Here is an 18,155-nt window from a genome sequence, read left to right as displayed (position 1 = left end):
ACATTTAGGGGTAAATTTTGGCTAAATAACAGCACAGATATTCTGAGAGCCAGAACTGGTGGTTTTAAACAAACTTTATGGGACTCCGGGAAACTTTGCCTCACCTAGGATTAGTGGTTGTCCAGCTAACTAAAATCATGCTGTATTATGGATGTTGCTGGACAAGAGAGTTCTGGATTAGTGAGGTTCAACCTGTAGTTATTTTTATAGTGCTGCTTGATTATTACTCATTTGTACGCTTTTCCAATTCTAAAGAGCCTCTAATTTTTGTTCTTGAATTTTGTTTAAATCGGTGGAAAGATGCCAGTTAGGCTAACTGCCTTCAGTGTATGGTTAGATTAGATTATTACTCATTTGTATGTGTTTTCAATTCTGAAGAACCTCTTTGATTTTTGTTTTAATCTGTGGAAAGATATCCGTTAGGGCTAATTGCCTTCAGTGTAGGGTTAGAGTAAATTTAAATGTCCTTTAACATTTTGAGGGACAGGCCTTCATAAAAATTAAACTTTTTCATTAAATTCTTTTATAATTCAAATTAATTTTTTCTTACCATTTTCTTTTGTCAAATCTACAGTTGTGCCAGTAGAAATGTTATAACTGAAGGTGAATTTAAGATCCAGAAATCTGAATTAATTACAAGAGCTGTTCATAATCAGAAATAACCTTTTGCACCTCTTTTTTATTTTACAGTGAATGTGCTTTTGCATTTTTTAATAATCTCTACATTTGTCACAATCACTTTTATTTGTATTGTCCTCTAGTATTTCCAGTTGGCCTTGCTTCTTGATAATACAGATTTGCTGATAGGCACAACATTTTACATATTAAATATTTTTCATCAATAAAAGGATAACATAGAATAATGGGATGGAAATTTTGTGAAAATTTAATTATTGGTGAAGCTGTGAGGGCCATACAGCAAATGAGGTTTATTTAATATATTTATGAGTGCAAGTATTCCAGTGTGCCCCTCTGTAAGGCTGCATCTACACTATGAGATAAATTAGATCTTTAAAAAATTTGAATATGTAACCTCAATATTATGAATTTGAATAAAGTGTCCATAAAGCTGCTTGAAATTCGACTCACCTTTTTTCCGAGTCAAACCTTTGCATCCCTGGATAAGTTCAACAGTGCCTTAGTCCCAGTTGCTTGTGGGTGTTTCATGTTGGAATCCAGAATTCCAAGCACTGTCCCAGAACTCACTGCATCACTAACCACGTGAAAAAAGAACTGGCGATCACGCCATCTCTTGCTGCAGCATTCCAGTGCAAACATGGATCCATGAACACTCCCAACTCATAGCACAGATCATTTCAACAACCACAATGGCTGTCATACAATTTGTCCTTCAATTCCAAAGCTCAGGGGCACTTGACTATCCTACTGGTGCTTCTGCTGCTGATGACGAGGATGTTTTGGAAGAGCAAATCTCACAACTGCATTCCAAGAACTCAGAGCTGGTGGCTGCCGTGACTGCATTGCTGACAGTGGAGTGGCGTTTTTGGGCTCGAGAGACCAGCACACACAGGTGGGATGACATCGTTTTGGAATCCTGGGATGACCACGAGTGGGTGCAGCACTTTCGCATGCACAAGTTCACCTTTATGGAACTTTGTGATGGGCTGGCGCTTGCCCTGAAGCACAGCAACACCAAAATGAGGCAGGCTTTAATGGTTCAGAAGCAAGTGGCAATTGCTCTGTGGAAGTTTGCAACTTCTGACACCTACCAGTCAATGGCAAATCAGTTTGGGGTGGGCAGATCTACAGTAGGATCCATGGTGATGGAGGTGTCCTGTGCACTCTTTTGGCATCCGCTCAGGAAGACTGTGACAATGGGAGATGCACAAGCCGTAGGGGATGGCTTTGCTGTCCAGGGCTTTCCTAACTGTGGAGGGGCAATAGATGTCACGCACATCCCCATCATGGCCCCGGCCCACCTGGCCTTGGAGTATATTAATCGAAAGGGGTATTTCTCCATGGTCATTCAAGGGTCGGTAGATTAAAAAGGTTGTTTTACCGACATTAATGCTTGCTGATCAGGGAAGGTTCGGGACTGTACTGAAAGCTCCTGGATGGGACTTTTTCCCCGATCAGAAAATCAAAATTGGGGACATGGAGATGCCCATTGTTATATTGGATGACCCTGCTTACACTTTGCTTCCCTGCCTGATGAAACCCTACACAGGAGCTCTGGACCCCAGCAAGGAAAACTTTAATCGCAGACTGAGCCGGTGCAAAATGATGGTGGAATGCTCCTTTGGACATTTAAAAGCAAGGTTCAGAAGTTTATTGACCCGTTTGGGTGTTTCTGAAGCTAACATCCCCACCGTTATTACAGCATGCGCTATTTTGCACATGTGAATCAAGGTGGGAGTCTTTCCCGTCTGTCTGGAATTCTAATGCAGAGGCAATAGGCAGGACTTACTCGCAGCCATCTACACCACCATCCACCAGTAGCCACACTCAGGCCACAGCACTAAGGGGCGCTTTATCAAACAGCTTTATGACTAATCTGTAACGCACATGCTACCTATATATTTCTCTGCCATAATGCCAATAAATCATACCATGCTGTAATGAATGAATGCTTTTACTTGGTGGGAGGAGGTTATGTTGCAGTAAATAGAATGCAGGTGGTGGGTAGCTGTGCCTTCAGCCCCACCCCCAACCCACTCATTTCCCCCAGCTGTGCATCTGTTGTGGACCAGGGAGTATCACTGTGCAGCTGTGCTTTCAGCAGCACTCACCCTCCTCCCCACACGCCCATTTGGATTTGTGTTCCTCCCCACCAACCCCTGCAAGACAGGAAATCACACCGAATTCAGAGGAATTATTTTATTTTGTGAGGAGGAGAGGTTTAAGTGGCCGTGAAAAGAAGCCTTCTCAAGGGTGTTTGAATAGCCTTTTGCAGTGCCCCTTGCGGATGGAGTGGCAGCCTAGCCTTGCTCTCTCTCCCAGTGTGCAGGGACTACAATGACTGGGGTGGGCAAGCTCTCCTCAGGGGACTCAAGCCCGCGGGTATCAGCTGCTGCCCTGCTGAGTGGGGAATCCCTCTGCAGCTGCAGCAGGGAGTGCAGGATCTCTGTCTGCTCAGTAACAGCTGTTATGAGTTTTGCTGCGGCCTCATTTATCTTAGACAATTGCTGCTGCTGGAGGTCAGGCATTCTCTCGTTAAAGTTTACCTGACTCTGATGCCACTGTATTGTGACGCCACTGAGCAGCATGATTTTCAGGTTCTTGTGCTCTGCCTCAGTGTTTTCCCTGCGCTGCAGGATCAGATCTTGTTTGCATTTCTTGCGTCTTCTGGTTTTCTTTGCAATGCTGGGCATTGGGTCTGGAAAATGAAGGTCAAAACTAAGGTACAATTCACAAAATGTGCTTTGAAGGGCAATGAACGGGTCTTCTGTGTACTATCACTGAGAGTATACTTTCAAAGGACACATGGGTTATTAAGGATGGGACCGTAAGTGTGCATGTCACAATACTTCGCTTGCCATCACTTATCCAGCACATTGCTTTGCAGACATGGTAAGCTACAAACATTTGTCGTGTTTTGGGGGGAATGGGAAGGTCCGCAAAGCAGGAGGAGCCGCCAGGTGTCCTGTGGCAGTGAAAAATGTATGGTTGCATGTGGGGGTTCAATGTACAATAAAAATAATGTAAAAAAAAAAAATCCAAAGAAAGGCTGGCTGTAAAGGGACACAGGAGGGGAAACACCCAGCAGAGCCTGGCAGCCATGGGGCCCTAATAAAATGCAAAGAAATGGGGGGAAAAGAAATGCTGGGGGAAAAGGATGTGGGGTGGGAAAAGCCCAGCAGAGCCTGGCAGTGGGGGAGTCCTGAAAAATGAAAAAAAAAAACTGGTTGGAAAGGGCTGTAGGGTGGGAGGAACCCCCACGGAGCCTGCAACCCGCGTTGTGGGTTGAGGAACAGAGTACCTGCCATCTGCTACAGGCAAATGTACAGGGCAGGAAACTTTTTTTTTTTTTTTTTTTTTTTTTTTTTTTAAAAGGTGCAAATTCCTGTGCTTCTGCAGGTTGTCAAAGAAGACATCACCCTCCTAATACTAACAGATATGGAGAAAGAACAGCTACTCTTGCTGTGTGACCAAAAGCCTAGAAAATTTGCTAAAATGTTCAGGAAGGGGCCTCCGTAAGGAAAACTTCCTTCTGGAAGATCCCCCAGGAACCACGCCTGTACACGCTGTTTTGGAGTCTGGAAGATCTTCTTCCGGACTCCAAATCATGTGACTATGCTAATGAGGTGCAGGGAATTTACATTTGTGCCTAATTAGCATATTTCGGGCTGTTTATTTAAAGTGGCATGTGTAGAAATGGCCATAGGTGGTTGTTGTTCTTCCTTTATGGTCATTCAGCTAGTTTTTTCTATACAAACAACAAGGGTTTCTAATGCAAATAAATTGGAATTAACTTTTCAACACACATTTCACGACATTCTCTATCAAAGACTTAGAACAACATTTGTACCATATTCCCTGTGTTTGTTTTTTTATGGAACTATAGAATTACCTCATTGCTTACAAATTCTACTGCTAGCGAAAAATCAAAACAAACTACACTTGTCTAGCAAGATGCAGTCTGTATAAATAATCCTTTTTTTCTCTATTTAGATGCAGAGACTAAATAGGGATGTGATTAAGAAATATCTTGCACAGACAGTTTTTGGTTCTGATACAAAACAGCAACCATGCTCTGAGGGAGCAAGATGGTTGTAAAATAAATGTTCTCTCAAATAACCAAACAAAGGACTATTAAACATGTATTATGAGGGCTTCCTTCAGAGATATTTGCTGTGTACTATATTTAGGTAATTGAACAATCGTATGATTGATAAAATCTGAGCTGGACATAGAACTCTTTATGACAGCACTACACTAAACAGTTTTGCAATACTCTACTGAATACATTAAGGTCCAGGAAAAAAAACAAGGCCAAAACATACTCACATCTTGAGAGAGATCCAGGCGCTAGAGAATGAAGGAGAGCAAAGGTCATTTGAAAACTGGAAAGGCATGCATACCTAGCTACCATAAGTAGCCTAATACAGGTTATAGGTCCCTGGCACTGCACTCCACCTATACACCAGGGAGGAACTTCATCTTTCTAGGTGAAATACAGGATCCAATCAAAGCAGAGTCTACAGAGAATCTTTCATCCACACTTCAGAACAAAAAAGCATAATTTACGGGCCATTTTTCCTTGACAAAAAGGAATAAAATCTTGTCTCTGCAAAAAGGAAATTATGCTGAGCGTAACTGCTGCTGAGGAGTAAGGCAGGAAGTGGTTGGAGTAGAAGAGAGTCAAGATAATACAGAGGAAATTAGTAAGATTCTTTAGGCATGGTAAACTGTACAGGGCCACATGCACTAGGTACTATTGGCTTATATAGAAAAAAGAAGTCTCACTAAAAGAGAAATTAGAAGGAAACAGGAGAGCTAAAATGGAGAGGGGGAAAAAATAAAAACTGTTCATGTCAAAGAAGTGACACCTATACAAGGGCAGAGACCAGAACTGCTTTCACTTCATTTATAAATCAGGATGTGGTATCACAGCCAGTCACTAGTTACCTTTTCCTTGACCAAGAGGAGACAGCGTACAGTTCTACTGAGATAAGTTACAACATACACAGCCACTGCACTACTTGAGCAAACTGTGTTAACAGAAGCATGAAAGTCAAAACAAAAGTGTCCATGTTCCACCAACATCCCTACTGTCCCAAATGTGAAGCTCACATATTCCTTTGGAAGGATCCATTCTCCAAAGGAAGGCAGTCTGTCTTTCCCAGGGCCCTTTTGTCCATTTTCCAGAGAAACATTCCTTCCTGATCTCAAACCAATATCTCAAGCTGGCTAAGGGTATGACTACACAGCAGCCTTATGTGGGAATAGCTATCTGTGAATAGATTTTGAAGCGTAAATAATACCAGTACATTAATATTTTCATATAGTGGGGGAAGCCCTTGTGACTTTTTCCCAGGGCCCCCCCTGTTCTTAATCTGCCCCAGCTGTTGATAAGAATTTGGGAAATTTAGATATGAAGTAGATTCTGGTATCAACATGCATGTTATAAGCATCATCTCTTTGTTAATACGCTCTTAGATGTCTTTAAAATTAAACTTACCTGCTTTTGGTTTTTTATTTCTAAGCATGTCCATATGGCCAATTGCTACTTAGTTCAAATATTAGAACATTTTACCTTTTAAATTAAGATTCTGTATCTCCAATATAAATCTGTACCTACTCAATCTTTATAGCCAATGACCTCAAATTGATGGCAAAATTCATGTGACTAATGTTTCTGTATTTACCACATGCCAGTCTGAAACTGTTGAGCCATATACTGCTATCATACGATCAAACTGTACCCAAGTTAGAGATCTCTCTCTTTAAACAGTCATACTTGCATGCATATGTTAACTTCCCAGTTAAAACATTCTGTAACTCTGGTTTGTTTAGAAATTCTTCAGAGAATTCCCAGAATTTGTGTAATACCTTGGCATACCTGTTATGTTAGCTGTAGAAATAAAATTTACCCCATAATAGTAAGCACTCTTCAAGGCTGAAGTGAAATATACATAGCGAACATGGAAAATAATTTTATAGTAAAATTTCTGTACCATGGTGCTAGAAACCTATCAAGGGTTATAATTAGCCCCCATGATAGATTTTTCTTAATAACTGTACACTCAAACAAAACAAAACAGCAGAAATGATTTATTCAGTGATGAGCTTTCATGGACAGACCCACTTCATCAGATCAATCTCCTATCCAATACAGACTGACATTGATAAGTACAGAGAGCCAAATATAAAATAAAATAAAACTGACAAATCAAGTCCATAAGACTGAAGGAGGGAGGTGAGGGGAGGAGGGATGTTAAGTGTCCTGCTTGAGATAATTCCAAGCATCAAAGGAAGGGAAGCTGTCCTTATAATGCATGAGGTAATTGGTGTCTCTGTTCATACCATGTGCTAAAGTGTTGAATTTGAATATGAATTCCAATTCACAAATTTCTCGCTGTCATCTGTTTTTAAATTCATCTTGTTCTAGGACACAAATTCTTAGGTCTTTAACAGAATGGCCCACTCTATTGAAGTGTTCACTGACTGGCTTACGTGTATTGAGATTCCTGATGTTTGCTCTGTGTCCATTTATTCTCGTGAAGGTTTTGCCCAGTCTGTCCAGTGTACATAGTGGCAGGGCATTGTTGGCACATAATGGCATATATAATGTTGCTTGAATTATCTCATTGATAATTATCAACTATCTCAGGCAGGACACTTAACATCCCCTCTCCCCTCATCCCCCTCCTTCAGTCGTGTGTACTTAATATGTCCGTTTTGTACTTTATTTGTTTGTTTGTTTATTTTTGGTCATCTCTACTTATAAATGTCAGTCTGTTGGAAATGAATTGATCTAATGAAGGGGGTCTATCCCTCAAAAGATCATCACTGAAGAAATCATTTTGTTAGTCTTTAAAGTGCTACATTTCTGTTGTTTTGTTAGAGTTCAGACTAACACACCCACCTCTCCGTTACCAACTGCACACTCAGTTTGTAGAGAAAGCAATCCATCTGCATCTCAAGTAGCACTGGCTGTGCATTGTGTATTTATTTCCCAAAACTGGAAAGCAACAGTAATTTTTAGATTAACTAAAGGAAGGAGAAAGATGCAAATAGAGCAAGACAAACTCATCCTTCTGTTGAAAATATTGGGATGACATTTTCCCCTGGGAAAAATAATTGTTTCTCTAGATTTAAAAAAAAAAATCCATGACTTCAAGACAAGAGATAGAAAACATATTTTACTATGTACCGAGTGAAGTATGATAAACAATAAAAAGACTATGAGACAAAGGAGGGCCTGGGATACATATCAATTTGAATGACATCATATGTGACAGAATTAGCCCACTTGCAGAACTGGCAGTGCTGCTTGCAATGTACATCATAAAAAGCAACTGAACAGAGAACTGGAACAACATTATTCTACAAAAGAAAGGTCGACAGTTATAGAAGAGCAGCCCGCATCCTCTGTGTAGATTGCAATGTTTGTTTATCATCTACTGATGTGCAAAACAAAAAGCTCTACTTCAGTTCCAGATACCAGTCAGAAGGGGCCATCACTAGATAGTAAACAACTAACTGAAATATTATAAACTGTGCTGAAACTGAGAGAAAATACTTGCCTTGTTTGGCAATACTATTTTATGATGTTCAAATGAACAAAATAAAAGCCATCGTTCCCAGTGCGTTTTAGGAATTTTCAGCATTTTGTTGCTTTGTGCAATTAGTTTTGGTGTCTTTACAAATGAAAAGTAAAAGACTCCTCACCTGGTTATAGCTCTTTGGACTTATTGTTCCCTTTTATCCATATACATTAGGTACATGCTTTTGGGCAGCTCTAATTCCTGAGGTAGATGTCTCACTGCCCATAGACAGGAAATTTCTGGTTTGCAGTTTTACTTTCTGAGGTTTTTTTTTTTTTTTTTAATTATGATAAATAGGATCCACATTTCTCTCATTTCTAATGTAGAATTCCCTGTGTTAACGGTCCCATTGCCATGTTCTCCTGCAGCAGTGTTGGGATACAGCCTTTTTTCAGTCATTAACCTTATTACCAGTTGTAGCAGTGGCAGGGTTATCTTTCCCCAAAATAGTGGCTTTATCGTTTCCAACCAGGATCTTTGGCTTCACCTTTTTCCTCCTCTTACAAGTTCCACCCTGGTTTCCTCAGAAGTTAAAGGACTCCATTTCTTTTGATGCCCTCCCATTAACACTATGTCACCTACTTAGAGTCCTAACATGGAACCATGGGGCAACCTAAGATCACTTTCTGGAAGTTCCAGGTAATATACCCTCCTCATATGCCCTGGATTCATGACCACAACTCTCAGCCGACAAAGAAACTCCACAAATGGTAGGTAGTATGTGCCTTTACAACTGTAAGCTCCTTTTTGTGGGAGAATGCTTGAGTTTTGTGTTTAATTTAAAGCCAAAATTTAGCATGGCCTTCTGTCTCTGCACCTCAACATCATTGTAAAACATGGGCCCTTCCTTTCTCAGAAAGACCATAATTGACCGAACTCCAGGAAAAAGTCTGATGGGGAAAATATTCACAGGCCACTCTTGTCCTTTCACAGATGAACACAGAATATATTTTCTTGACAGGTAGCAGGGTATTATTGAGATGACTGAATCCTGATTTATATTACACAGGTTATGATAAAGAACATATTGCAAATTAGCAGTTCCCTTGAGAATGTGTTTGCACTGTTTTAGGAACATGAGAATTGTAGTACTGGAAGAGTCCGTTAGCATCAAGTCACAAAATTAGTTACAGGTTAGAAACACAAAGTTCATCAAAGCTATTTTCAGTTGCTGCATCTGGATGATTTATTGTTCTGTTAGCTGCTTTTCTTGGGAATGAGATGAAATGCACAGTTCTGTAATTCCCAGGATCCCCCTCCTTTCTTTGTTGATGTGAGCATCATGTTGCTTACTCTCCATTTATTTACAAGATTAAAGATAACATTTGAAAGTGACCAGCTACTAATTAACATGATTAGGAATGCCACAAACTGACACAAAAATGTTTCAAATACTTTAGTAACTTCATAATTTATCATTTTACTGTTGCCTGGTCAGTTTTTGCTAATGAGATAAGTCCCAAAGAAAATGCAGCCTTCAATTCATCTGTCACATTGTACAACTGATCTACATCTGAAGCTGTTAAGGACATGTAGAACATTCATAAACTTGCATTTAGCATTTGCTTTATACATAGTATAACTTATCCATGGCTTATGATTGAATGAAAATGCAGCGTTGTAGCTCACAAACCTTGCTCAATTAGCAGGATGTTAATTTGGTTTTATTACACCAATATATTAGCCACAGCCCGTTACATAAACTCTTTAAGTGCTATATAAAATACAGGCTGTGAGCTCCCTTCTCTGAAACCAGGGCTTCTTGGCTCGTAGTGGAAGTGGAGAATTGCAGGTGCCTGACCCTGTGACCCAGAGGGTGTCAGAGCACTGTGGGGATGTAACCTTGTCAGTGGGGAACAAGCCAAGTGCAACTCTTCTCTGACATCTGCCCCGTACATCTGACAGAGTACCTATACCAGAGGTGGAAGGAGAAGAGCTGCCCTTACACCAATGATGAATTCCCTTACACAAGAGGAGTTCTCCATCACCCAGCTCCAGCTGGAATCCATCCACTTTGTGGCACAAAAATGGACTGGAGAACCTGGCTCTCAGATGGAGCTACGTCTCCAGTGGAAATCCATCTCTTCTGTTGACCCCCATACCACCGCCTCAGAGCACCCGAGGTGGCAAAGACAATGTCGTCATAACATCTTTTTTTTTAATAAAGGGAAAGGTATTCCGATGATAAAGTTGCATCCCATTGGCCATATGGACACTCTTAGAAATAAAAAACCAAAAGCAGCTAAGTTTAATTTTAAAGACATCTAAGAGCGTATTACCAAAGAGATGATGTTTATAACATGCATGTCGATAGGATCAACACCTCACGTTTCACCGAAATGATGGAAGCCATAAGAATGATGTACACTTTCCATCACGTGGGTTTTCTATTAATAACGTATCATCCTATACAGTAGATCTGTAGAGTGACTTGTTTTAGTGTAATATAGGTGTAAACTTAAGGTTCCAGAGTCTAATGAAATGAGTCTTTTCCCCCTCCTGTGACAGAAATGATGGAAATACCATTGGTGAGATGTATACTAGGAGCATTCTTTGCTGTTAATACAGCACAGTCAAACTGCATGGTGGCATTTTAAGGTGGTGAAAGAACAGGGATTATTGTGTGAAAACTCACAACTTTTTGCTGTGAAACTTCTACGAAATTGAGCACTAGAATTGCTTAGCATGTGTTTGGAGTCCCTTGGTTTTCAAATCAACTTTTTCATCAGCTTCAACTAAAGTTGACTCAAACAGGAGGTGTGTTTGTTTGTTTGTTAGTGTCTATTGGATTATGACTTAAAAAAACCTGGAAGAAAATAGTTCAGAGGGGGGAGAGAGAGTTTGTCTCCATACAGCTGCTTGCTTTGTCATGATGAACAAGCAGGGAGGAGGAAGAGGAGACAGGGAAGAAGCAACTGTGAATGCACCAGTTGTGGATAATGAGTGGGGGCAACTGGTGAGGTCATCTGAGTATAATCTCTGTATTAGCAAGGCCTTTGGAGCTCTGGATTTTGTGGTCCAAAAGCCCTGTGCCAGCTGCCAAAGTCTGTGTGGCAAGTTCCAGAGGGTCATAAGACAAGTATGTTAGACAGACAAACTTCGTGTAGTCATTTGTATTATAACTAATAAATGTGCTGCCAACAGCGGAAGACCCAAGTTTAGTCTTCCTCTCTTTGTAGCTTCAGCTTGATCGCTAACAGTTCAAGTAATGATTAAACAACGCAAATGAGCCACGTACCCCATAGCAGACCGAGCAGTGTACAGTAAGGGCCTTGTGTACAACTTGGGTGCACCTTAGACAGTGACTTAAGTGAAGATGCCTCTTCCTGTCCTTGCCACATTGTCTCTCACAGTCACCTTGGGGCAGCAGGTACTTGTTCATTTCATGTAGATGAGCTACTTCTCTAGCCCCTGACTGAATCAGCCTGCTGTGCTAAATGTTCACTCAAAGTAGACACTGGAGGGAGAGCAGCTTACATGGGGTATAGTTACTACACTACCACAGGCCAGAGATGCCCTCCAGGGATGCTACTGGCAGGAAAGAGGAATACAAGGGAAATCGTGAAGAGAACATTTCCCCATCTGTGCAGCCCCAGGCTCTGTATGCTCCTCAAGATCTAAGGAAGGGATAGTCAATAGGTGGACCATGGGCCAAATTCAGGTCACAAGATGCTTTTGAGCAGACCCCAAAATCTTTTTATTTACTTATTTTCATCGTCGTTATTGTATTTCATTATTTTCCCAAGTCAGGACCTTGATTATATACCCTTCGCCAGAAATTTGGACCTTGACAAAATGTAATTGACTAACCCTGCTCTGTGGCAAGATATACAAGTCTACCAAACTGTCCCAAAGGACCTTTATATTATGTGTGCTGCTAATGACACTGCTAACTCATTTATCTTCTTTTCAACCATGCTACTGCAGCCAGCCAGCACCACAGCAAAAGGAGCAACCACTATCTGATTGCATTAATTTTCTGAGTCAAGTTAGTGGTCGTGTTGTTTTGGAACGATGTCTCCAAAACGTAGCACAGACCAGCGTGTGTGCTGTGTTTCACTCTGTAGTGAGCCAAATTAATGCTACAACAATATGCCTGAAATGTAGATGATGAAGAAAGAATTGTATCAAAGTGATGGGGTAGGAAACTGACCTTGCAGCAGCGTTCTGAATGGATGGATGGGTCAAGACGCGTTTTCCAAGGAGTGATGCTTCTTTGTGGCGCCAAGGACTGATGGTCACACTGTTGCCCCTGCCTCCAGCATGAATGTGTCCCTTGCTGAGGGAAGAAAAAGGACTATGCTTCTTGCATTGAGGAATGATGGATCCCACCTATGCTGGCTGGTGACACCAGGAAGTTTCTTTAGGGGGTTCTGAGGCAGGGGCATGTGTGCCCATGGGGCTATACAGAGGTGTTTCAGAGGCACATCAGTTCATTTAGATACTTGCCAATAACAGTCTCCATAAAGAGCTAAAAGTCAGTACAAGCTATAATTTCACTCTAACGAGAAGTCAGCTATTTGTCAGCACTAATGTGGTGTGACGCTATTGCATCCTGATGGCTGGTTCAGTAAGCAGGCAGTTCTTAAGTTAGGTGAAACATGGGGATACACAAGACAAATCAGACTGCTGAAAGGGAGCAACGGTCGAGAAAGGTTGAGAACCACTGTAAATATTAGACAATGATGTTAGTCTGCTTCAAGTTAAGCTCAGACTCTAAAGTGTGTTACACTTTTGTTTCAAATGTAGCTGTGCTGTCTCCTTGCGTGTTGAATCGTAACAGAGAGGTAGCTGTGTTAGTCTGTATTCTATCAACGCAAAAAAGCAGTCATGTAGCACTGTCAAGATTAACTTATTAGGTGATGTGCTTTCGTGGGACAGACCCTCTTCTTTAGATCTAATAGATTTGAAGTGGGTCTGTCCCATGAAAGCTCATCGTGACTACTTTTTTGTTCTGTCTCCAATATTCTTATTCGCCACTCCTTTGAATCTCTGCTTGATAAGTGGATTCTTATTTATGCTATAAATACATCTTGGTATTGTGTTTGTTTTTTCCCTGTTTGAATCAAGCAAGTGAATGTGTGTACTGTGCCTTTGGGGACAGCAAGCATGGTTATTTCTGTGTGTCCAGGGACAATGGCTCGACACTGTAGGGGATGCGTTCAGATTAGACATGCTTTGCCTGGCAGAAAACCCGTGTGTCAACTTTGCCTGGTTACATAGTTTCAAAAATATATTTTAGTAGATACAGGTAGCTCCTTTTATGACATCTTTCACATACATCTCTAAGATGACCGGTGCATTACCAGCTTTCATTTGATAATTTAAGGGACAAGTGAGTGGGGAAAACGCTATGAAAGCGATTTGTTAGGTATGGTGAGTTTGTCAGACCTTATAGGAGTTGCTGTTTCGGAGCAGTGAACTCTTCACCAGCTGATATTGAGGTATTCCAAAGGTCACTCAATGTCAGAGATGGGCGCGGAAGGCCTCATGTCGAGATGTTATGCAGAAAGAATTTATGGGATTTAGATGTAGTATGGATGATGGGAGGACTTAGAGTGGGCCAAGTGGAGATGGTGCCTGAGTAAAAGGATGGATGGTGGTGCTGCCCATGGTAAGTGAAAAAGGAGATATCAGGAAGGATGTGGAGGGGTGGGGGTGGACAAGAAGGAGCTTAAGTTTGGCCATGCATAGTTGAGCTGATGGGTAGACATCCAGAAGATGTTAGACAGACTGGGCAGGATGAGCAGAGAGCTGTGTGAGACATCAGCACAGAGAGGGTAGCTGAATTTGTGGCTGTTGATGAGAGTTACTTGGGATGAAGTGCAGAAGGAGAAGAGAAGGGGTACAAGGACAGAGCACCACAGAACCATTGAAAATAACGGTTCTGTTATGGGACCCTGGGGACCTACAATATTTAGATTTTGCGCTGAAAATTATCCATTTAATTTTACCCTTTTTCCAGTTCCTAAATCATGACTGATTAGACCTGGCCTATAAATGGGGAAAAAGAGGCTGTAAAAATCACTTCCTGATTTTTAGTAGAAATTTTGTCTTGTTGGAAATTTTTCCAACAAGCTGTACCTTGGAATGACTTCATTGCCCTAAAAGCCCCTTGGGGGACTGTATCACTGCAATATTAATGTGTACCATTATTCTGGCTTTAGGGAGCTCCCAGTGTAGCCCCCTCACTCCTTTTCCTTCTGGTGAGGCCAGAAAAGGTCTCCACCCACAACTGGGAACTGTGGTATGCACTTTAGCACGTGAGCAAAGACTTCATACCACTGCCAGCTCCTGTTGTGTGAAGTGATATATCCTATGAAATTTCAAGGTGGAAAAATTGAAATTGTCAGCTTTGAGGCTTTACTGGCAGTGGCCCTTTCTCACTGTGTGCATTCATTATAGGAAAGCCTTTGTTCTGCCCCATGCAAGTGTATCTAAAGAGAAATCTGTTTTGTAGGTTTTTGAGACTGAGATCTGTTTTTTAATCACCCTCTTGCTACTGTTGAAACTTGCAGTAATTGCCTAACAGGAACTTCTTCCTATTTGGCACCTCTCAAAGGATCATTAAAGTTGATCTTTGTAACAGCAAACAGCCTTTTTTTTGCTAAATTGAAGAAACATCCACTAACTGCTATCTAGCAGCATGGCTCAGAGATTACATTAGGTAGTTTTATTATCTTCTGCTGAAACAGCCACCCTGCCTATGCTGTTAAAAAGAAGAACAGTTCCTGTGAGCAAGAGGGTTTGCACGTAGTACACAAGAAATGTAAATGCACTGTCATTTAGGACGATTGCTCGGAGAGGTCTGAAGCCGGAACTTGTGTTCTTTTATTTTTGGATGTCTTATTGTTAGAACAAGTAAGAAAAATGTGGGTCTGTGAGCCAGAGCACAAGTAAGTAATATATTTGACATAAAACTGCAAATGCAATGATCGTTGAATTCTTTTTTTACTGAATGTTGTTGTTACCGAAATTGTCTTCTGCAATGCCAAAAGAGAGGGTACAGGTTTAAACTGGTTACTAATGTAATTCAGTTTAGTTAAAAGGCGTTCAGAAAAAAACCTATCACATGCTGCCTGACATGTGGAGAGATTCAAAGTCTGTTGCATATCCACACGGCCAGCAGCTACAGTATAGCAGGATAAGAAGAGTGCTGTGGTCACATTTTAAGAGGAATGATTGGAGCACGGGGAAAAGGAGATAGAAGGTTTTGAGTGTGTTATTAGGGATGTTGAGAGGCCAAAGGTCAGAAAGAAGAGGTGAGGTTTTAAATGGTGTTTTAAAATGCCCATAGGCTCAATTAGGGACCAGAATTGAAGGGAGAAGGCAGTTTCAAGTGACACCAGTGATCTATTGCTCACTCTGGCAGAGCAAGGAAGGGGAGGAATCAAAAAAAGTCTGGTGACTGAAGAACAGAAAACTGTGAGATTTTTGAAGAATCACGAGTCCATGAAACACGAGACTGAAGTATTCGGTTGTGATATTTATTGCACAGTACCCTTGCCCAATGCATCAAATGGGTGTTTTAGCTGAAAATGTGCACTCACAGTACTTCTTAGAACAGCAATAGCCTATTGGAGGTGTATCAGACAAAAATCTGAAGCCATATTTTTTCAGAGAGCTCGGCTTCCATTCAGGCACCTAAATAGAGGCCAGCTTTTTAAAAACGCTCATCACATGAAAGGCTGAACTTTCTAGAGCAGTGTTTCTTAAACTTTTTGAGACCATGGAACACCCAACAATAATATTTTTTTAATGAAGAACACCTATGGAAATTTTCTTTAAAAATTTTTTGTCAGACCAAAAAAAGAAAAGGGGAAAAAAAAGCATATACAGCAAAACCAAAATGTAGTATTTTCAGAAAGTATCATAGCAATGAAGAAGTGACATTGTGTCTGCTTTTAATAACAGAAAATATAGACCATGAATGTATGATATAAAAAATTGTCAGTTACTTGTGGCACACCTGTGAGTTGTTCATGGAACACCAGTGTTCCACGGAACATAGTTTAAGAAACACTGTGCTAGAAAACTGTACATACAGAGGGCTGTCCTCTATTGTACTTCCCTAGCTCCAAGTTACCTACAAAATGTCAAGTTCACCAGCTGCAAGTGGTGTTGGCTTACAAACAACCTTTCAAAACTCTCACATGAATAATGTTAGTATATTATCAGCACCATGAATCTGCTTATAAGTTTCAAGGAAGCATCTTGTCTTCTGTTAGCTGGGGTGGGTGCTAAAAATACTGAAAAGTGCACAAAACATTTATCTGTTTCTGGGTATCCACTTTCAGTGCACAATGGAAATCAAGAGGCAAAGTCGAGCAACCACAATAAAAGTACTTTGCAGTGTTGATATCTTGATCTGCTGATCAAAAACAGGGTGTTTTTTTTTTTTCTTCTGCGTATGTGTTGCTTGTATTTAGGGAACAGACACGTGCTGTATGTTGCAATAAAATGAGGCCAGGAACAGAGAAGCCACAAGGTCCACCTCTTAATGTTAAAAGCTGGCTGTGAGTTAGGCTGTTTTTATTTTCAAAGACTAATGCAAGGAGTGAGAACTGTGATCTCTGTCCTTGCAGACATTCACAATAACCCACTCCTTGCAAACCATCATGTTGTTCAGCTCCACTGATTACAGTGAGATTGCAGAGTGTAAATCTGCACAAGATTTTAAACTAAAAACACCAGTCTTGCAAGTGATATCTTCTGGCTGGACCTATGAGACTGCTTATTACGAGCAGAGGAACGTGTACTCCCTAAAAATGTAAGAACCATTTCCTTCACTTGGCATCCTGGTTTTTCTTTATTGGGAATGCAAATGTCTTTGGTGGCCAAGTGCTTAGATAAGATTCTAAATCCTGCTTTCCTGTTAAGGACACCCAGCTTGGAGAGCACTCAAAGTGATTCAGAGTGGGGAATTGTGGATGGGAATCACACTTTCATACCATGGACTCCACCTGTACAGAGGCTCCCAGCACACAAACTTTGTGTACAGCTCCACCAGCCCAGTCCCCAGTGGAGCAACAGCAAGTGGTTATTGGTTAAGCAACATCAGTTCTAAATGTCTCCACTTGCTAGCCCTATTGCACTTGGAGAAGGATTCCTTTCCTGTTGGCACCCACAGGACCTCTTTCACCAAGCCTCTGTACTTTCCCTTTGGATAGGATCAAGAGTTGCCATTAGGGCAGGGGTTGGCAACCAAAATAGCAATAAGAAACATTTTTTTCCAATTCGGTTAAAAAAAAACAACTAATTCAAGATCTGCAGTGCATGTGAATAAGACTTTATTAACAACATGATCAAAACATGGGTACACTATCACATCCCACAATGCACTGCACATATTAAAGGGGGTGGGTTATCCAAACATATCATTTGTTATTTAGGTACTAGTTTGTTCATTATCGGGCTTTTAGACATTCACCATTTATTGAAAATGATCAGGAGGTTGTTTGTTTTTGTTTTTTTTACTTGGCAATTATAACATTGGGAGCCCCAAAGAAGTTCTTAAAGGTCCACGTACGGCTCCAGAACCACCAGTTGCAGGCCCGTGCTCTGGGGAATGGTATCTTTAACTGTTAAGTGTAGAATTTTTAATTTGTAAATATTTCCCAGTGGTATTAAACCTGCTAAAGCAAGCTTTTCAAGTGGCATGCTGTTTATCAGCACCTCTTATTGAATGGGCATGCTTTGTCTGTATGTCCTTCTCACCAATTTGGCATCTTTCACCCATTTTAAATCCTTGTGTGCCCTCAACACCTGTGCAGCCAATCCAGAGGCTTTCTTCATTTTCCTCCACTTTATCCCGTCCTAGCTTTTAGTCTGGACCTCACAAACACTCTCCATCGTTCTGGTCAAGAGGTTTCGATGAAAATCCTTCAGAGCAGTCAATCCCGATATATTAAGAGTGCATTTTCA

The 18,155-nt window shown here is 41.0% G+C and overlaps 1 protein-coding gene across 2 annotated transcripts in view; it reads left to right on the top strand.

Moving 5' to 3' along the window:
* Window positions 1-18,155, top strand: part of FGD3 (FYVE, RhoGEF and PH domain containing 3) — a 181,794-nt gene that overhangs the window by 64,211 nt on the left and 99,428 nt on the right. The window contains exon 1 of one of the 2 annotated variants that reach the window (XM_075005651.1): window positions 3,522-3,531. The exons of the other annotated variant lie outside the window; for it this stretch is intronic. The gene's annotated coding sequence lies outside the window, so the exon portion shown is untranslated. Of the gene's footprint in view, window positions 1-3,521; window positions 3,532-18,155 lie in introns of those variants that run through there. 2 annotated transcript variants of the gene reach the window in all.

This window comes from Carettochelys insculpta, chromosome 11, assembly GCF_033958435.1.
Source record: "Carettochelys insculpta isolate YL-2023 chromosome 11, ASM3395843v1, whole genome shotgun sequence".
NCBI classification, from domain to species: domain Eukaryota; kingdom Metazoa; phylum Chordata; order Testudines; family Carettochelyidae; genus Carettochelys; species Carettochelys insculpta.
Note: the sequence above shows the minus strand (reverse complement) of the source record. Positions and strands in the feature narration are given on the sequence as shown.